This window comes from Erpetoichthys calabaricus, chromosome 15, assembly GCF_900747795.2.
Source record: "Erpetoichthys calabaricus chromosome 15, fErpCal1.3, whole genome shotgun sequence".
In the NCBI taxonomy this organism is placed as follows: Eukaryota; Metazoa; Chordata; class Cladistia; order Polypteriformes; family Polypteridae; genus Erpetoichthys; species Erpetoichthys calabaricus.
In genome coordinates, this window is record NC_041408.2 from 443,097 (window position 1) to 465,108 (window position 22,012).

Here is a 22,012-nt window from a genome sequence, read left to right on the forward strand (position 1 = left end):
TCTCGAATCTTTTCTCACAGATGACATTTTCGGAGGCTCTAAAGAGAAGAGGTGCAGAGTTAACACAATCTGGGCAGATTCTGTGGTTCTTCCTGTAGTTTTTAAAGACATGCATGTCACTGCACGGCGCCATCTTGAGGGGTAGCTGCACATTTGCCAGGCCACAGGTTCAGTGGGTTTGATGGTGGATGACTGATTTCATAAAAGTAGTGTTTGCCATTAAAGAAAAAGGGGAAGAATGCCGAATGGACCTTCACCTTTCTGTTTCTTTGTACTTTTTGAATGAGAAACATGACTCTGCTTATATTTTTAAACTGGAACTCTAATTGTATCGGCTCCAGCAGACCCCTGTGACCCTGTAGTTATTATACAGCGGGTTGGATAATGGATGGATGGATGAATGGATGGATGAAATCTAATTGTAAAGTCTAACCTGTGACTGATGAGCTGCTGATGATGGCAGTTTTGGATCTGATTTAGTCGGAAGTTCTCAACACCATTTTAAAATGCTATTTTTTTTCTTCCAGGTTGTGAAGTCTTCACTGTTGAAGGAAGCAGGGAGGTAAGTCTCAAGATGAAGGTCATTTTTCTGTAATGGTTGCTTTGTTCAGGGAGTGCAAAGCAAAGCTGATTAAAAAGTGACTAAAAAGTACACAACATGCCAGTCCATTCACAGGCACCCGGACCAGTGGACTTAACCTCACATGTTCTGCTAGCCCACTTCTTCCTCGGCTCCACGCTGCCCCCTTCTTGTCTCTTCTTTGTTAGCTCGCCTTTCCACCCTTGACTACTGCTGTTCACCCTCGTGTTAATTGCTGTGGTGCATCCTTTTACAGGGGCACATTTGGGCAGCACCCATGCAATATCGTCTGCTAATTTGGTTGTGGGCTCTCCATACATCCATAACTCCCCAAATATGCACTTGGCAATGTGGTCGCCTGCTCCCCTAAATAACATTCCTTAGCCCTTTAACCCCTAGCCCCTCTCACAATGCTCTGCTGCAGTCTCCCACCCTGTTCTTGCATTCCCCCCTCCCTGACCGGTGCCTCCATCTTCCAAGGCTTCTCTGGGTTTCTGCCGCACCTTCGTGACTAACACTTTCTTAAAGAACAGCTAATGGTTGGAAAGAGCAGGGGTCATGAGGGCTGCGACGGCACTTGGGCTGCCAGACGCCCCTCACCTCCTGCTTTTTTTTCACTTGTTAAGCTCAATGCATCGGCTCTTTTCAAATTACTACAATGGGTTTAGCTTCTCCGAACATTAAGAGTGGTGATTGTATTCATTTACTGTGCGGCCGTCTTATCGTGTACAAATACACTGTGGCTTGTTGGCCTCTGTTTGTCTTTTATCGAGAAAGTCTTCTATTTATCTCTGTCGACTTCTTAGAAACTTGTTTGTGCAGGCTTTAAGCAGGCAAACACACGCTTTGTTAAATCTCTTTATTCGGTGTGTTCCTCACATGGCCTTTTATGAAAACCGAAAAAAAAAGTTTTGTGGCGGTGTTAACAGTTAAGCGACTGAAGCAGGTAGTCCCTCGGAGCACGAAAGTTGTATGGATGGCTTATTACTTTATGTCATCATAGGAAAATTTAAGTTTGGAGCAGCAAGTTTCACGTTATGAAGTGCCGTCACACTTTTGTGGGTCAGAAAACGGCGTCCCACGCACTTTAACCAGTTCAGGACAAAAGTGATCAATATTCACCATGTCCACTTTATCGTTTCCATGGTAAAGGTCATCTGAAGTGTGACACCAAAATAAAAAGGTGTATAATGTCTGACCAGGCACATGCTCCAGAATTATTACATTTAGTTAGTAAAACGAACATACAAATTAAGATTCTTTTATGCTACTCCATTAAAAAAAAACCCATAGTTACCGCAGTCCTGTTGATTAACAAAGAGAAGGCCGGTCGCAAATTGAAAGTCAGTTGGAGGGGACGGCTACTTGTGGTAATTGCATTTGCCAGTTAATTGCAATTATTTTAAGCCCTGCCCCGAGTGATTGCAATTAAGGAGATTCTGTGCCGTTTGGTGTGTGACTTATAAAGAGCGCCTTATTCCCTCGTCGCTGCACCTGTGACTTACGTTTAATGCAAACGACCACAACGAGTCCACCAAAGAAAAGTGTGTGGCTGCAGCCCATGGCGGAGAGCATCAGGAGCCCACTGCCGGCCCCCCGGTCCTCCCTTAGTCTATGCTGCCAATACGCGGCGGCTCCACGTTCCAGTTTGTGTGTGTCTGCTTTGTTAAACCGGCACTCGGTGGTCTTTTTATTGGGGATACCACATAGCCTGTTGGTCCCCAGGGCCCTTCAGGAGATCTTTGGGGCAGAGGTGCTGGTCTGTAGTATCTTCAGATTACTCACTCCACCTCATACCACAGATGAGACCTGGAGACCACTGAGGACCCTCCTGTTAAGCTGAATTCACCGCTTTGGGACTCTCCTAGTGTTGTGCTTGGAGCATTTTATTTCTTTTTTCCAGAACCTCCCCTGAGGTATAAAACGTTCTTGTGAGGTTTATATTTGATTTGGGTATACTTTGGTAATCTTTGAGTGGAAATTGTCTTTTTGCCTGATCTTTGGGCATCAGAGTGCAGAGTCAGCCATTGCACAGTGCCCCTGGAGCCATTTTCAGGTTAAGGGCTTTACTCCGCAGCCCAGTGGAGGAGGAGGATCCCTTCTGGTAGCAATGGAGTTTGGAGGGGTAACCTTCCAGATACGAGTGCAGCTCCTCAGCCCCAGAGCCACCACTCCACCTTAAACCCTTATGTACCCAACAAGTCTTCCAGTGTGGTTCTGAGGTGTCACCCGCTGCACTTGGGTCCCAATCCAGGTGGTTTGTCATGTGGTGGGAGCTCTCCAACCTCCTCCTCTTCCTCCTCCTCCTACTCCTCCTCCTCCTCCAATTCTCTGGACTGGAGCCTCACTTTATTCCATGCCTAATCAACACCGTTTTGTTTATTCTTGGCTCTGCCATGTTGTGGACTTTGCATCAGCTGTTTTTTTGTGACTTTGCTTCCCAGAATGCTTTGGGGCAGCATGACGACATGGCAATTTCAAATTTGCCTAGACTGTTTCAATCGATCCATGAGTTGGACAGCATTGTTCTTTAGATTACGACTCTCTTGCTGTTTATTTTGGTGCGTTTCTTCGATTTTCATTGTTTGACCTGCGCTTTGTTCTTTCTTCTGTCGGCACTCTCTAAACATTTTACTGTACTGTTTCTTGAAATGTTCACGCAGAAGTGGCAGGCATGGATTCAGGGCTTTGGTGACATCCTGCACCGTCTTCCAAATTGAGTGTCTGTGAGTCCTTGTGGCCTGTGACTCCAAAGAGGCGGACTGTTTATGTGACCATAGATGTCCGCAGGGTGGACTTGGAGACGCATAACTCTTGTAGTCTGCAATCCATAATTGTTCACTCCATAAGCAAATGATAACAATTTCACTTGAATAGAAAACCTTGAAAAATGGGTCTGTCATCTGGGATGGCCTGTCCACTCTGAGATAGACCTCATGCCCCTGAGGACAGTAAGAAGAGAAAGAAACTGGCCAATCAAATCAGTTCTATTAATGAGGTCAAAACTGAAGCCTTGTGATTCAGGCAGAGGGGGCTGAGGTTTTCCTGTGTGTAGACCACGCATTCCCTTCGTTTTGAGTAATCACACCACATGCTTTATTCCTTTTATCCTGACTAATAACAGAATATTTGGGATTCATGAAATGATTCCAGGGCTTCTTTCTCACGCCGTCCACTCGTTCAAACAGCCCACACTGGCACTGCAGGCTAGTCAACTGTCTTTGGACGTCCTGAGTCTTTCGACAGTACATCACGTTGGTCTTGAATGATTTAAAGAGCGCCTCCTGCAGTTCAGTTATACATTGCATTTGTGCGTGGGTTTACAAAACCAAAATAAACCTTTGGAGAGGCCGATCTCCATTGTCATCCTTGTCTCAGCCTCTTCTGCCTAGAAGGAGGTTCCCCCAAAGCCATCTAGTCCTCTGTACTTGCCCTCCTAAAATGGCAGTGATGTCTATGTTCTTGTTTAATTGTTTTCTGCTTTTCCTTTTTCTTGCTTCTCTTAGATGCAGACAACTCAGCGTTGTTGTCCCGAATGTTTCAGAAGAGCTACTGTGTCGTCTGTGAGGACGCACGCCCACCTCGCCGCTAATCAGCCTTGATATCAGGTAAGGAGGGCGAGGGTCACTTTAAAGTGTCACAGTCAGAAACCTTTGTCAGCCTTGAGCCACAAGTTTTAAAGGGTCGTGTTACATTTGCGTCCAGTTTGTGTCCCGCTTGTGGAGACCGCAACTCGACATGCGTTAGGGTTTAACTGTTATGTCTGTCACTGAGACTTGAAAGGGAATGTGACACACTTTGCAGTCTTGGCCCATCCATTCTCCAGACCGGTTTGTTCTGCTTCAGGGTCACGTGGAAGGGTTTTGGAGGGTCTTGTACTAAACTTGAAATGCTTTAATTCCTGCTCCTTTATTCTTTGTTATGTAGACCCACATATACTCTTATGTCCTCCACTTCTGTAAAAAGCCTGGGGACAGATAAAGTTCTACCTGTCTATATGATCCTGCCAACTACGCCCTCTGTCTGTCTGTCTGTCTGTCTGATCCTGCCAACTACGCTATCTATCTATCTATCTATCTATCTATCTATCTATCTATCTATCTATCTATCTATCTATCTATCTATCTATCTATCTATCTATCTATCTATCTATCTATCTATCTATCTATCTATCTATCTATCTATCTATCTCTCATCACATGCACAGAGGACGTGTCAGACCATCATGGTGCCACAATCAGCAAGTATCAATACTCAGACACGGACCTTGCCGTCTACTTGTTACACTAAATGCTGTGGTAAAAGCATTTTGTTATGTCCAGTAAGTCAAGCGTCAGGCGTCTTGTGTCATTTCAGCTGTACTGTGCCTCTTGCATATGTTGTTAAACCGTTGATATAATATAAAGCTGGCTTCTTAAAGTTCTCTATCCTGACATTTTTATATCTTGGAAAAAAGAGGTTAAAGGTTATTTCCACACCGAAAAGAGAAGAAGGTAAAAGCCACAAGGTTTCAGCTGTACAGCCTTCATCTGGTGTGCCTGGAGGCCCCTGTGACGGCTCGAGGTACCTGCTGAGGACTGTGGTTCTCCTCAGTGAGGTGAGCTGGGTAGGTTAGGTGGTCAACAGAAGGAGATCAAGGAAGGGTTGGGCTGAGGGGCTCCTGTGGAAGGCCCTTTCTGCAAAATGGAGAGATTGTCTTTGATGACCTGTGGCAGAGATGGGGTGTTATGGTGGAATGGGAGGACCAGCGAGATGTGGCTTTCATTATTGGGATTCCTCTTAGAGTGGGTGTTATGAGGTCTACTTCAGTCTTGATTGAGGGCCTTGTCCTCAACATGAGAGGGATCTCCTTTATCGACGAAGAAACTCCTCAGTCTGAGTACTTCGTTACAGAAGCCCACCTCATCACTGCAGAGGCGTCATCATTGAGAGTTTTTCGTGTGCCAGGAATGGAAGGAGCTGTGGAGAAGGTAAGTGTGTTCGTCAGGAGCCTTGTAGGAGGCAGAGGTTTGAAGTCCTGGAAAGTGGATGGAAAGACTGAAATGGTGGAGTTGTGGTGGACTGTAAACCTGAGAGATGATAAAGTCCTGAATGAATGCCGGTAGCTGGCCTCTGGAGCACAGTCATCCATTTGTTCAGGTCAGATGAAGGCTTTACTGTAACGGGGTCTTTTTTCCTTTTCATTGTGGAAGTAACCTTCTTAACCTTTTGAGATGCAGGCCCGACGCCAACTCCACTTTTGTACCTTGAACAGCTCACCCTGTCTTAGAAGCAGAAAGTCCAATTAAATGTCACTCTGTCCCAAAAAGAAGCACCCAGCAGGGCGGTTTCTCTGCGCGTCTTCATTTAATGACAACCTCATCGAAAGGCCTCACCAATCTGTTTTTGCCGCCGCCAGTCATACAATTAAAACATCTTAATCAGAAAGATCTGAAAGCGGGAATCTGGGCCTCGGCCTCCCCTGGGCTGCATCTGTGCAGCTCTTTGGCTGCCAAGGGTGATGGCCTGTGCCCAGGTCGAGTCCGGGCGCGCATATTAGCAGTTTATCACCGAGCCTATCTCCATCTTGCAGAGTCCAGCTCGGCCCTATCAGCAAGATTAAATTGGGCAGATGGCTCCCTCCTTGGCCTATAAATCACCCTGGTTTTGGTGCTCTGATGGAGTGAGTGTGTCACGAGGAGCCTTGTGATGGACTGTGTGCCGAGGTCGTTTATAAAGAGTTGCTCTGCAGTGTTCTTCATGTTCTGCCATGCCGGATGGCTTTTCCTTTCCCCTTTTACAGGTGGTTGCTGTGCCAAGCTTTTCTGGATGGAGACCAATCGCTGCCCCTCATCTCCTCCTTTAGACCCCCTGTAGATGCCAAGCAGTGCATACAAAGGAGCAGAGACAGAATGGAAAATGTCAGAAACGGTTTAATGGCTTCCACAGCCACAGTCCTGCGGGGCACTTTGAGCTGGATCACTGAATTAGCTCGGCGTTTTCACTTTTATTTGTAGCTTTCTGTACGCAGTCAGGCCTGGGGACACCACAATCTGAGAGCCACAAGTCACCCAGTGAACGGAGTCGGCTTGTCTGTTAGGCTTCTTACACTCCTGAGTGCCTGGACCAAGTGAAGAAGTAAAAGCAAAGTAAAGAGAGCTGCTGTCATAACATCTCAAGCACGCCATTTGTGGGTAAACGGCAGATTCAGACGTACTTCACTCATTTTATGGACATTAAATAATTGGCAAGCTGGGCTCGAGGGTTGGCATCCCTGCTGCTTGTGTTGTAGCACTTGATTGTGGTCTTCAGCGCCCCCTGGAGCGACTTGCTGCAGATCACACCATGGTCAAGATGGGAGGACGAGGTCTCTGCTGACAAGGACCTGCTATCCCGGTGAGGTCTCACATACAGGGCTGTGACACTGATTGGTAGCTCCATAATCGATCACAGGGTCCATATCACGATGACTCAATTTGAGAGGAATGCTGAGATTAAACGGGCAGAGCTTCACAGGCATCCCTTGTCCAAAAGCTGCTGAGTGAGCCCTCGTCAGGTGTCTGGGAAGTGACCAGGCCAGTCTCAGAAGAGCTCTGGAGACCTGAGGAGCGGTCGAGCCAGTCGTGTTCATCAGACAGGAGTCACTTGTCAGTCACTTGAGTCTCGGAGGTCACACCGAGCTGCCATCTAAACCAAGGGTAGATGCAGAAGCGCCTTTGAGAGTGTCAGACCACATTCCTTCAGAAAGCAAACCAGTGCCTGGTCCTGTCAGAGGAGCCACCCGCTCTGGGGAAGGAGCCTAATAAATCAAAGGGAGCAGCGAAAGATAAGACTTGAAAATGAAGGCTTCATCTTTCTCGGTCATTGAAAAGCCTTTCACCAAAAAACACAACTCCACTGAGAAGATGGATGGTATCTGTGAGAAAATGGAGATTCATCAACTGGGAGCAGGAACCCAAAGAGAAGAGCACGAGTGTTTAACCGATTAGCACGGATTGTGGGGCTGCAGTGGGAATCCCAGGACCAGGAGTGACTGAAAAGAGTGGCTAGATATCTGTCTTTGAAAACAGAGGAGGAGACATGGCCTCGTGCTTCAAAAATGGTATCAAGAGATGAACCTAAAAGAAGGGGAGTCATCAGGAGGACCACAAGAGAGCAAATCCCGTGATTTCATGAGCCATGTTCATTCATTGCTCCATTTTCGAAATGGCCACCGGGGGCCCAAGCCTATTCAGGCACCACCTGGTGTGAGCCGGGACCAGTGCTGTGTGGAGTCCATCAGCTTTTTAACATCAAGAGCCATGAAATTCATAAATAATTTAAGAAAAATGATCAAATCCCACTCATTTTTACAAGACGCACTTCCTGTTCACAGGGTCACGTTACAAAACTTCAGAGGCATCTGCGTGAGGACAGACCCCTGGCATCGCGTCCATCGAGTATTCAGTGTCAGAGCACCTCATCCAGGGTTGCCTACAATCGCCTGGAATGAGCAAAAAGGCAAAACTTCTCACACTTGGCAAGTGACAGGCGATGAACGTGAAAGGAAACAAAGAGGAATGAAAACAAAACCCAAAGAACCAACAGCAGATGTTGGCCAAAACTCGCTGCCCAAAAGATCAGATGTGAGCCGAACACAAGTACTCCATAAATGCTCCATAATGACTTGTTTCCAAATCCAAAAACCTGGATGTAGACAGTAGTGTGCCTTTGTCACCCGGCATGACTACAGTGCATGCTCAAAACAAAATGGCTGCCCAGAAACATCATGGAAAAGGAACTCAACTGCTCTCTGAACGTCTCTTTAAACCACAATTTACTTTTTCCGTGGCAAAAAATGAGCAGCGGATTGAATGGACATGAAATCTTTTCAGACCCACAAGTGAACTGATCCATTTGTTTCCAGAGCAGGGAAGAAGAAAGACGAAACTGTGATACCGAATCGGAGATGCGTCCGGGTCATTTGACGCATTTGCCTCGTTTCTTCACACATTTTTAGGTTAACCAAGAGAAAGCTGTTGATGACGCCTTTTGAATAACTAGGAAGACTTGGACCTCCAGTACTTGATGACCACATTTTATGAAATATACCCCCCATTAGTTCACTACAATGTCCTTCACTGCCATTCGATGTCACTGCTTGGCCATATCAAGTGAAGGACTTACATTCTTTGGTCATGTATGACTTCCTGTTGCACTTGGAATACACTCCGTCGTCTCATGCAATGTGCCTCTTTGTCAGCAGAGCTTGCCACTGTCCTTTATCTGTCACCAGTGCCACACTTCCTGTCACCACAGCATGTAGTCACGCCACCACTTGCTATGAGAAGAACCTGAAACTCAATTTCATGGTCAAAGCCGCCCACATGGCCGGTTCTTGGGTCGCATTACAAGTATCACAGCATAGATCTCGATGGAGACCAAGGTCAAGGTTCAAGGCCCAGCAGTTTGTGAGGTTTTGCGTGACGGTCAGGTGACCCTTAGCATTTTATACACTGTGCCTAGATTTGGGATAGTGAGGATATCGAGTGGAAAGTTTCATTTGTTTCGTTTTTTTCCCACCCCTTACCAGCAGTTTGTGTCCGGAGAACATTTAACTGGAGTGTCATTTGTGTTCGAGTCAAACCTGTGGGTGTCCATTGTAGTAAACCACGGCCTCCAGGACCAGAGAGACGCACAGACAACAAGCCAGGCGCGTTTCTGGCTGTGTGTCATCTATGCTGTGCCTTTTACGGTGTCCGCCTTGCTCTTTCTCGAGTCTCCGTTTGTCATTCCCGTCAACTGTCATCCCTTCGGTTGTGTGCTACGTCTCTGGAGCGTCTGTTTGAAGCACGTGAGTTTCAGCGGTGCTGCCCAGTTATGAAGGCACTATATAAAGTGCCCAAGCGCAGGTAGAGCACAGCAGCAGCAACGCCATTCCCCTCCAGAGCACATGTTCATACGCAGGAGGCACTGGAGCTCAAAGTGCTTTATGGGATGGCAAAGAAATACTTGAAAGAAAGGAAAGTAAATGAAATTAGATAAGAATAAGAACGTCTGAGTAAATACGACTGAGGCGGACATTTGCATATTTGAGTCACTTCTGGACCTCGACAGCCTGGACCCTTAGCAGCGTCCCACCCCAGTAATGCCATTGAATATGTCGCCGTAGTGCCAGCTCTCTTGTGGTCTGATAATTAATTAGACGATAACCCGACAGCATCCATGGCCGTGTCCACGCGACGACTCTTCGTTTTCACTAAAGTCGAGATAAACCTCTTCGGTGCCCTCAACGCCACCATCCAGGAGAAGGACGAGATTTTTGGGTTGTGAATGTCACTTAATCGCTGAGCGTCACAGCCGCTCAAGTGACCTGCCAAGGCTTTCCGAGGAGCCCCCCAGTTAGCTGTGTCCGGACAGACCGGCGCTGCGTGTGTGATGGCCACTCTCTTGTGAGGTGAAAAGGTAAAAGTTCATGTCTGCGTCCTTGAAATCCGACAACATCTTTTTACGTGTCGATGTTTTCTTTCTTTCTTTCTCTCTTTTTCTTTTTGCAATCTTTATTATTAGTGGGATGATTCAGCCAGTGTAGTACTGTATGTGAATAAATTGAAGCGCCAGCTTTGGCAGTCGCTCCACACTGGCATACATTTGTGCTCCGTTAACAATGAGCTTGTAGACACTTAATCCCCCTGGAATACCGTATTCATGTTCTGTTTGAAATCAACATAATTAAAGTCACACTCTGAAGTAACCTATTTATATAAAGAAAGCTCTTTTACAACAGGCGAGTCTATGAATAACCCGTAGGAGGGTGCCTGGTATAATTACTCCACATTTCTAATTTAGGTGAGTGAATATTTGTTATCTGGCACAATAAAAACTAATATTAGTTTCGAGTGGGAAGACATAATTGGAGCTTTGCAGTGCTGGTTATGAAATGGCCCGTTGTCCACGGAGGTTAGAGGCGCCGGATCGGCCTGTCTGCCCAGATGAGCCGAGTCGACACCAAGCCGGGAGTCAAACAACCAGCAGACATCATGCAGGAGGGACTGGGCTGCTGGGCTTTAATAGTGGCACACGCGGCCGCCTTCGAAATCGCATTACGTTCCCCAGCTGATTTTTCACTTACGTGGCAGAAAACATTTTGCTCTTGCAGTGGAATCGTCAGAGTCCATCCGAGACTGAGCTGCACCCTGTCTGCTCCATGAATCAGTGTGAGAATGGTGACGGTGCAGGACCCCACGCTGCTTTCAGAAGAGACCATTTTCTCTGTGCCTCCTCCAGTTTCTGTCCATCCATTTCTTTTTCTTTTGTTCTCTTTTCTTACTACAGCCAGCACGGAGTCCAACATCAAACAGCCTGAGCAGACTGCACAGGGGACCCCAGCTCCACCACGGCCACATTCACACACTCCGTCTAGAACAAAAATAACAAGAATGTCATTCTGCTCTCTCCCTCCTCTGGCCACATTCCCACCCTGGCACAGTGGACCCTCTCCCCAGCTCTCCTCCTGACTCCTGACAAGTTATCCAAGTGACGTGCCAGAGGCTGCTTTATACCCCAGCCTGGGGAAATGTTTAGGACCCAAACATTTGTGACCTGCCAGTTCCCTCTGGTTGCCCCAGATATCTCCGTTTAAAAAGACAGGCACCCTTACCATCCATAGATTCACCTGCTCCATGTAGCATGGCACAAGATGGCACCCTCCCCATAGAGCACCCAGTGCTGCTCTCTTTAGTAGTGGTACCCCCTGGTTAATGCACTGCCAGGACACCCTGAACAACTACAGGGCATACTGCTCTCTATGAGTGGCACCCACACTGCCATATAAAGAAGTGACCTTCCTACCCCTAGTGTAGGTGTTTCTCCCAGGTGGCTTTGGCCAGGCCCATCCACTCTAATTCTTCTTACTGCCCCCTCATTGCCACCCTGTGCCCACTCATTCTTGGTGGGAGTTTCTCATGAGACACAACAAAGAAAAATAAGAAGCCAGAGAGTTTGAAAGAAAAAGCGACGAGTGGAGGCCTTTTTGTTAGCTAAATGAATTAATGTGACATTTAGAGGTGCACTGCTGTTTCTTCTGATATCTATCTATCTATCTATCTATCTATCTATCTATCTATCTATCTATCTATCTATCTATCTATCTATCTATCTATCTATCTATCTATCTATCTATCTATCTATCTATCTATCTATCTATCTATCTATCTATCTATCTATCTGTTATATAGTGCCTTTCACATCTATCTATCTATCTATCTATCTATCTATCTATCTATCTATCTATCTATCTATCTATCTATCTATCTATCTATCTATCTATCTATCTATCTATCTATTATATAGTGCCTTTCACATCTATCTATCTATCTATCTATCTATCTATCTATCTATCTATCTATCTATCTATCTATCTATCTATCTATCTATCTATCTGTCTGTCTGTCTGTCTGTCTGTCTGTCTGTCTGTCTGTCTGTCTGTCATATAGTGCCTTACAGATCTCTCTAAAATGTGTGTTGTAGTCTCCACTTTTCCAGTATTCTTTTACGTCGCCCACTAAATTGAAAGTGTCCTGTACAAATTAGCCTGCTATTCTAAGTTGTCACATCAAATCCCAGATGGCCTCCTTTCTGCCTTTTGTTTCATTCGTCCGGCTTGTGGCAGCAGCGAGTGTTCACACCAAAATACAAAGCGCAGGCCCTTTAATGGTGTTTGGTGTCCATTAACATATGCGTGTGGACCCGGTCAAATTCAATTCAATTTCCACTTGATTTTGGTAAACGTGAGTTCCTGCGGCTATCTACTCAGAGTATTGAAGTTCTCTGTAGGGACAGAAGCACAAAGACATTGCTTTGCCTCCATGGAGGTCTGAGCAGACCAATAATCCACGGTGAGTCGGGCCTGTGACACCAGAAGTTACGGTGAGGACGTTATGAGTGTGGTGCTGCACCTAAATGTGCTTTGGACCAATTCTATTGGTGCAAGTGGCCACAATTCAGGGAGTGATGAAGTGCTGCCCCTTCAGTGGCACTGGGACACAGGTGCCTTTATCAGCCTGTGCTCTCGATGGCACTCCGGATTTTCTGTTTGCAGTTTATTTTTTTTCATATTTTTTAGTCTTTACTTTTTGTTAAATTTTGAATTTTTCCTTTTGAATGCGGGTGCCCTCCTTGTGCCTTTGTATAAATTGGTCTGCTTAGCTGGGGCTCCTGCCACAAGCCCCTCAAGTAGAAAACGCACCTGAGATGAAGGAGGATTCCCCAGTGGGCTCCGGCCATTTTGGGCTTTGGTATCCCATCCATCCTGCACCTTCATAATCCACAGGTCATAAATGACATTTTCAAAAATACTGCCAGTTTCAAATGAATCATTTTAAAGTTTATTGTATTCCTGGGCCTGAGGGGAAAGAAGGGGACACGATGACCAGTAGAGTGTTGGCGTGTTATTGGCCGGTAACAGAAGGCAGACAGGCATATAAGACAAATGACAAATAAGCTGCGAGGTTTTTCAAGTGAGGAAGATGGTAGTTCTGGTCACTTGCGATGGTGCCAGGGAGTGCCCAGGTGTGGCACGTTGATTAACACATGAAGGTTAGACATGGGGGGCAATCGAGACACCAGAAACCTGTAAGGTGCCGGTCAATCAGTAAATTCAAAGGGGACGTCAGTGTTGGGCAGAGCCAACAGCCCGCTATCAAAGCAAAGTGAATGGCGGCAGCACAGACAAGCACTGAGGTGTAAGGTGGGCTTCGACATTGTGCTCGGTGGAGTGAAGGTCGGTCTCCTGTGCGTACAGGGTTGCCTGTCCCAGAGGGTGATCTGGGTGGGGTGTTGTGGTGTGAGGGGATTCTACATGGGACATCGGGACAGTCGAGCTGAGCCTTTGGAGGCCCAGGGCCATTGTGACCCCATTGTCAAACCACAGAGAGGACGGAGTTCTGTAAGTGGAAGGCCACCAGAGCCGAGGTCTTCTCCAGGTCTTGTCACGTACGGTACGACCACAAGGCCTCAGACCCTCAGAATTCGGGAGGCCTGGATGGGCTCGTGTCAGCAAGTTAATGGCTGAAAACGAGCAACGGGAAAGACAAGTGGAGAAATGCGCGAGCAAGGGTCACGTAGGGGTCTTCCTAACTAGAGTGGGCTGTCAGGAGCAAATCCCCAGGCGGTCTTGTGAAGTTCAGGGGCTACGAGAGCCTAAATTAGCAGGGGGCAGGCGGGACATCGCTGAGAAATGAAAGGATGGCTCTGGTGGTGTCACCTCGAGTGCCACGGGGATTAGGGCTATCCCATTACAGCACGCCGTCTCCTTTATCCCATTGTATCCTAAAACAAACTGGAAATGGGATTTTACTTGTGAATAAACAACCTGATTATTTTTCTCGACGAGGGTTGTTTTCGCTCTTTCAGAGTGAGCAGACAAAGTGTTCTCTCGGAGGAATGGTAATCATTTATTAATCTTGGCTTGAAGACGGGTTGATACAGGAGGAACTGGGATATATTCAAATGAATCGCTTGAAATTCCAGAGCACGTGCAGCCGGCTTTAATTCCGAGTCGACTCCTGCCTTTTCTTTCTTTCTTTCTCTTTTTTTGTTGATGAATAGAAGAATCGTGCAAAGCTGCACTTTGGCCCCAGCACAACAATGCCAGTCATTTGAAGACTTTTGTTCCTCCATCAAATGGCTTGTTCGTCTATTTTTGTAAACCATGTCATCGGGTGGCAGCGGTGGGCTCCTCCACAATTATGGGCCGTGACCAGAAGGAGCAAACTCACCCCGGGATCCCAGGGGCCGCTTCCAGCTCATTGAAATTCTGCTCCCGTCACGTCCACTGAAGAAGCGATATGAAGATGTGAGGAAACCTGAGCCAAATTGATTTCTTCCCTGCGTTTTGTTTGGGCTAAGAAAAAGGCAATTAAAGGTTTGCGTCCTTCCATGGGATGCGCTGAAATCCACTTGTTTAATGAAAAGCAAAGCCCTAAACAGGCTTTTTCGACAGGCTCTTTAGCGTGTTTTACTGCTCGTTCGCGGCAGGATCAAGAGGAATCGGTTTTTACTCCTCTTTACTTTTGAAAGGCACTCGTTTAAACGAGCCTCGTCGTTTTCTACATGTTTGGAATCAAAGAGCCGATTTACGCCGCCTTGTATTTGTAACAATCACCCTTCTGTCCCGTAAGTGACGGGACGGCACAGCTTAGCATCAAAGTAGACCCCTGGGTCGGCCCTAGCCTGCAATGGGTACCAGCATCCATTTTACTAATCCGCTTTGGGGCAACGAGGACGACACCTGGTTGGCTGCACCGTCGACAGACAGGTACACGACACAAGTGGCAAACACACCCGTCCCATTGTCTGACCGCACAAACTTCTGGTGGTCTACCAACTACCAGAAACAGAAAACAAAAGAGGGGCGCAGGAGGCACAGACGAGCAATGGCAGCAGACAGAGAAACATTGGAGTAAAGTAATAAATAAATAAATAAATAAATAAATAAATAAATAAATAAATAAGGAAAAAGAGAATGGAGATCATTCTAACAAATGCCGGCAATGTAAACAAATTGACAATTTGTGACCGAGGGACTGAAAGCCAAGGAGCTCAAGTCGAGACAATTCACGAGAACATGCAGATATGGGGAAGTGTGAATGATTTATTAAGCATCAGACAAGGCGGCGAAAGGTCCACTAAAGTCTGGTAAGATGGAATCAGATTCCTTGAATAGGAACGGTGACTTCAACTGTTCTGAGGACCCCGGCCATCAAACACCTGGAGTGGCTGACTTAGCATTAGCTGGCAAGCAGTGAGCGCGCATCCAGTTTGGAATTTGTATTCGTATATGTATTATAATTTGTATCCGTATCCACATCCTAAGTTGTATTCTAATTCATATTCTAATTCTAATTTGTATCCTAATTTGTATTCATATTTGTATTCTAATTATTATTCGTATTATAATTCTAATTCTTATTCGTATTTTAATTCTAATTCATATTCTAATTCATATTCTAATTCATATTCATATTCATATTCTTATTCTAATTCTTATTCGTATTCATATTCTAATTCTTATTCGTCTTCTAATTCTAATTTTTATTCATACTGTAATTCGTATTCATATTCATATTCTAATTCGTATTCATATTCGTATTTGTATTCCAATTCGTATTCATATTCTAATTCATATTCATATTCATATTTATATTCTAATTCGTATTCATATTTATATTCTAATTCATATTCGTATTCTAATTCGTATTTGTATTTTAATTCATATTCATATTCATATTTGTATTCTAATTCTTATTCGTATTCTAATTCTTATTTGTATTGTAATTCGTATTCATATTCATATTCTAATTCGTATTCATATTCATATTCTAATTCATATTCATATTCATATTTAGATTCTAATTCGTATTCGTATTCTAATTCGTCTTCTAATTCTAATTCTTATTCGTATTGTAATTCGTATTCATATTCATATTCTAATTCGTTTTCGTATTCATATTCATATTGTAATTTGTATTCATATTTATATTCTAATTCGTATTTGTATTCCAATTCGTATTCATATTCTAAGTCTTATTCGTATTGTAATTTGTATTTGTATTCGGATTCATATTCCAATTCGTATTCTAATTCTACTTTAATTCTACTTTAACTGCTGCCAACTTCATGTTGACCTGATCGGGATGACGAGAGTGACAGACATGAATGAACTGATACATCGGTGACGCAATGTTTCGTTTTCTTTACACTGCGCTGGACTAAGTGGTTTTGAGTTCTCTTGATGGACTGCACCTTGGGAGACCTTCAGGATCAAATCTCTTTCAAGAGGGACCTAACCAATAAGATGGACGCTTTGAAAAAATAAGTCGGTGGAGCAAAGCAAACGGGGATTTGAGCAGAATGTGAATGTGGCAGCCAGATGTTTGCATCATTCTGCATGCTGACTTCTCGATTTCTACTCGTGGCGTGGCTGTGGTCTCAGACCATGGCGATGAAGTATCGCAATGTTGGATAACACAACATTACAATACCTGCTTTGCCAGTGTGGCAGCTCAGTAAATAAGCCTCATTAAAGCATTAATTAAACAATTAAGCAGAAATCTTCTGGACCGGGCAAAACACAAAGTGTGGCAACCTCCATTAGCGTGACGCACGTTTCACTTTTTGATTGTAGTCTGGGCTTCCCTTCAAAGTAAATACAGCGGGTACACACCAACGTGCCATCAGCACAGATGACCGCAGGACAGCCTCCAGGTGCGCTCATTTACGTTATTAACACGTTTATCGGGTTGATAAGGCGTTTTTAACCTCCATTCCCTGGTATCAGTTACCGCAGAGTCTGCCATTGCATTATAAAACATGGCCACTTGGCATGAAACAAGACGTAGTGTAGGTGGGTGCTGACTCTTCAGAGACCAAGCATTCCAAACTCCTTAAAATATATCATCGTAAAGAAAGCTGGCACAAAACTCTGAATAACCCGAGCAGCATTAATAGGACTTTGACAAAACGCTACCCTGTGTGGGGAAGCAAAATGGATATGAGTGCAGAAGCAGAAGACACCAAAGCCATCTTGAAAGCTGTGGTCTAAGATAACTTGCCAATGTTTGAGGGTCGCTGATTGACAGGCTGTACCACGGCGATGGCTCCATTGGTCCTTCTGCCAGTAAAGACCGCTTGTCTGATATGTGGAGCTCAGTGGCCGTCCTTCTCCGCTTGGTCCGCCCTCTAAAGTCTTCAAGTCAGATGTTGGATAGCGCGGGGTTTGCGTCTACTAAAACAACGGGCAGCTCAAGCTGCACCCGTACGTTAAAAGCTGCAAGCATTGAGAGCGACACTCCTCTGTGGAGAAGAAGTTCAAAAACGAAATGTTTGATGCCACATTCTGTCAGTGGTATTCGCTTCCCATGGAGGGAGAAACTTCCACTGCTACCTCACTGAAGGACATTCATCTCGGCGTCGAGCCAGCTGCATATTGCTAACGCGTGAAAGTCGTTTACGGGCCATCAGCGGTCCATGCAAGAGGCGAGAGTGTAGCTGAATATGCCGTTACGTAGGCAGCTTAATGCCAGCAGGCCAACCTTCAGACTGAGGAGCATAGGTTCATGCGGGAGGAGATCTGCTCGTACGGTACACGCACATCGAAGGGATTGTAGTCTTAACGGGTGCAGAAGCTTGAACAACTTCCCACAGTTCAGCCACTTAAATAAAGTGAAATAATAAAGTGGGGTACAAAACAGCAGGCCACCTAAACATGGGGGGTTAAGCTGGGGCTGGTCCACAATCCCGTGTCCAGACAGATGTGCCCCACATGTGCCCGCCGTGGGGTAGGAGCCATTCCTAACGTTTATCCACTGCAAGTACAGGAAGAAATTGTAGGGCCCACAATTCAGCAGCTGTGCCACCTCCAGAAGTGAAAGGGTCTTCACTTGCGCCGAACACGAGACCCTTCAGCAATTCAAGATCAGCAGACAAATATTTGAGGGCCGAAGGAAGAAGCTGCCAGCCTGCTTCACCGGCGTGCGATGGCGGATAGAGGACACATCTGTGTGCTGAAGCAGAGGGGCTTCTCTGGGCCTTCAGTACGTGATGGCTGCCGCTCTGTCACTGTCATCTTATCATTTGTCATCGTATTCATGCATGTGATGGCTGGACACTCAAGGGTTCATCCAAAGTCTGTGAGGCCGCCTGGTGGGCTTAATTGGGCTCTGCAGCCCCCTGAGCTGATGTCTCATGCCGTATTTTGCTTTTCCTCTTTTTCTTTTATGACTGTGGCACTTTGGTGGGCAGTGGGTGTGGCCAAGTGTGCCAGCAGGAGACGTCCCCCCTGGCATCTCGATTTATTCTCGGCTTGACTCTTTTGATCACTTTCCAGTTGTGCTCGTTTCATTTAATCTTTTGGGGGCTTTTATTTTGTTTCTTCTTTCTTTGATTTGTTGATTGTACAAATGATTTTAAGACAATGATAGGGTCGTTACTGTCATGTGTCCTGAGTCCTGTCACTCTGCACATCGACATGTGACACGGATGGCATCCCTGACCATCGCCCTCTGGGCTGCTAGGTTTACGTGTCCCCAGGATGCGCTCACCACCCTGCTGCCACTCTCTGGTGCCATCGTGAAGGAGCAGAACTGCCTTACCTTGAATCTCACAACTTATTTGTTATCAACAGGTGACCAGAATAAGGAAATGCATTGTTATTGACCAATAGAATGCAATCAGGGCAAGGAGCTTTATAACGATGTCATCTAACGATATACAAGAGTGGCTCTGTTGGGTGGCTTATAAACGGCAGTCTGGTCAGCGTCACAGCGGAGTCCCCGCATATCTTAAAGTCCGTGGCAGTTAAGTTAGATGTCCGTGCCGACTGACGCCCATCGGGTAAGTGAATGTTGGGGGGCTCGTTAGGCTTTTATTTTTATTTCCCGCTCATGTTTCATTCTTTGAAACAATTAATTAAAGCAACATAGTGGAACATCTCTGCCATGTTACTATGTCACTGCTGACTGTGACGTGCAATGACAGCCATAAAGAATGTCCTTTCCTGCTTCACGATACTTATGGTGGCTGCACTAAAGTGGGATTTGCCTGGTAACCTGTCCGAATCTGCTTCGACGAGCCTGGGGTGGTCCCTTGGGTGGTCCCGTGCCGCCTGTGCTAGCGCCACGAGAGCCGCCATTTGAGGTGCTGCGAATTAGCATGAGGCTGAAGGATTGTCATTACTGTACGAGCCCCTGGCTGCTGTTATGCAAAAGAGGACAATCACCATTGCAATTTGATTAGAAAGTGTGTCTGCATACTATTATTACAACATGGTAATGAGCAAAAATCAGGGGCGCCGCAATCACATTAGAGCCACGCGACGGGGACGCTCACAGACCTCTTCTTGCTTTTTTATTTTTTATTATCCGATACTATTAGTAACATTTCTGTGTGTCAGCAAACAAATATTTCTGTTCGGAGAATGAATCTTAATGACCAGTGGAGAGACGTGGGATACGATATGGCAAAAATTTTCTAAAATGTGCGCAACAAGCAGAGCAAAGCAAATGGCGGCTCAAGGGGCCTTAAAGGGAGCCCCGCCGGACGGAGAAACAGGACGAGGCCTTGGCGGTGGCACATCGTGGGTGGCCTTGGGCTTTATGATTATCACTCGGTGACATTTTTGGCTGTGAGATTTAGTACTGGACACCGCTGCTGTCGGGGGGTTTATGAACCTCATCGTCCTGCCTGTCGGGCCTTTCTCGGGGACTTTGGGGCTTTTTAGACGTCTGCTATGATTTTGATTTTTTATACTGGTTTTTATTTGTTGGTAAAACTTTTAACTTATTTGTTTTGGGGGATCGAACTCTGCTATTTGGTTTGTGAGATGCTTCTTTGTTGAAGAGTTGGTTTAATGGACGTTACCACGTTAGCAATGCTTTGAACGGTTATTCTGGAGGTGTTTTATTTTTGTAATTTGGATTTTGCGTTACGTAGAAGTCGGTTCCCCTTTTGTTTTGTCATTTTACGTTATGGTCCTGTATTGAAAGCGGTATGATGGTATGATGCTGTCGTATTTTTAACGGGAGCTCCCGATGTAATGAGTCCCACAGGTCTCTCCGTGTAACGCTATTTCAGCTGGTGCCGCGCATGTTTCTTTGTCCGAGATCACGGATGCTTTAGCAGAGACTAAGGACAGCTTGCTTTGGCGTTCCTGTCTCGTAGTTTTGAGACTTTGGCACTGGCTTTCAGTTCTTTACCCCTCGCCACTTCATCTTGTGGTCCTATTCTGTTGCCCACTGCCTGCCAATTTTCAATCTGTGGCAGAACACCAGCAGGCCACATAAACCTCTTCAAAAGATTGTATAACAGTGACATGCTGATGCCCTGTGCCCTAAATATGGACACCAAGGGACTGGCATGGTGACCTCTGGGTCACGCATATCACATGTGAAAAAGTAAAGGCACCCCATGGAAACTGTTGACTTCATTGCATCATATTTGAACAAGCAAACAGTAGAAGTTCAAGCCTACTGATGAAGGTGATCTACCTGAACAAATGGCACACCAAACTGGCATGGCGTATTCATTGTCATCATCTAAATGAACACAAATGCAGATTTACCACGTGGAAAAAGTAAGTCCACCCCTCTATTTAACACCGTCCATCAAGTCCGAATCAGCTGTTCCAGACGAGGTGCCAATGGCGGAGTGGAACTTTGACCTGAACTGGCATGGCGGAGTGACAGCAGCAGAAGCGAACGCAGACTCTCTGCCAGCGAGCTGTGTGCCCACACCGAGGCCAATGGCACACGTACGTACGCTTATGAAGCCAAACGAAACAAGCAAACGGTTACCTGCTGCCTGGACTGGAGCACTTTGAGCTTTGTCATGGCTGCCAGAGGGCACTTGATGACATCTGAAATAAATCATCGAAGAGCCCAGCAGAAGTGAAGCACGCGCAGCTGCACACGAGCAAATGTATAAAAATACCGAGGCGTTCGGTGCTCCAAAGTGACCCCCAGGCCCGACTCCAGCTGAATTATTAAACATGAATTAGCCGTCGGCCCAGGCGGTGTCAGTTAGCTCGGCAGATTGAAAGGGGATCGTCTGAAGAACGGCGGGCCGTAGCGGTGCGGTGTGGGGGGGCGCTGGCTGTTCACGTAAAGGACATTTTACAGCCTTCAACGGTGGCCTCTCAGGACGGAGGAGCACGAGCCGCCGGGGATCATCCGAGGCGGCCGACTTTCATTTCCGAAGTGTACTGTGAACATGCGAGCGGAGCGGAGTGGAGTTTGGTCCCTGCTGAGTTTGTGGCTGTGTGGCTTCATTAATTGTGAGCGCAGAACGTTACTCAGAAGCGTGGAGCCTCCTGCTGCAGCATGGACTCCTCGCGCTTTACTTTCGATGGACTTGCTACCTCGTTACCTGGCAGATAACGAATGGGCGCAGCGAGTCCTGTGCCCCCTCGGGCCCCTCGTCTGGGCTCTGATTTTCAGCCGAGGTACCTGTGAGCACAACTGACGCCTGGCCGATGGCCACTTTGAAGATCTCATCTGACATGGGGGCAAAAAGGAGAAAAGGCCAAGTCGGGTGGGATTCAGGGTGGCAGCCTCGAGCTGGCACAGGATGGCAGTGGCGTGGTAGTAGGGCATGGGCTCTTTTGTTACCCTGAGTGTGTCACTGTCACTTCACCTGTCTGAGCCCCGCATTGAGAGCCGTTGTGCTGAAAGTGTAAATCACATGTAAGGCGCTATATTTAGTTTGAAGATTGATGGTTTAGCAGCCATCGTACTGTATGGTGTGAAAGGCGCTATATACGATACACTTTGCTGGGTTGTTTTGAAAGGTTGAGTCCAATGGAGAGTCTCCGGCCTGGACGGGATGCCTGCCCCTTTACAGGCACACTGATGTACACACCGACACGCTCCGGAGTCTCGAGTCCAAATCCCAGGCCAATCATGTCCGGTCACTCGGTGG

The 22,012-nt window shown here is 46.3% G+C and overlaps 1 protein-coding gene across 1 annotated transcript in view; it reads left to right on the forward strand.

Annotated features, from left to right (window-relative positions):
- The first annotated feature begins 4,070 nt into the window (after nucleotides 1–4,070).
- The window catches only part of esrrga (estrogen-related receptor gamma a), a 116,424-nt gene continuing 98,482 nt past the window's right edge, over nucleotides 4,071–22,012 (forward strand). Inside the window, exon 1 of the mRNA XM_051919232.1 lies at nucleotides 4,071–4,188. The gene's annotated coding sequence lies outside the window, so the exon portion shown is untranslated. The remainder of the gene's footprint in view (nucleotides 4,189–22,012) is intronic.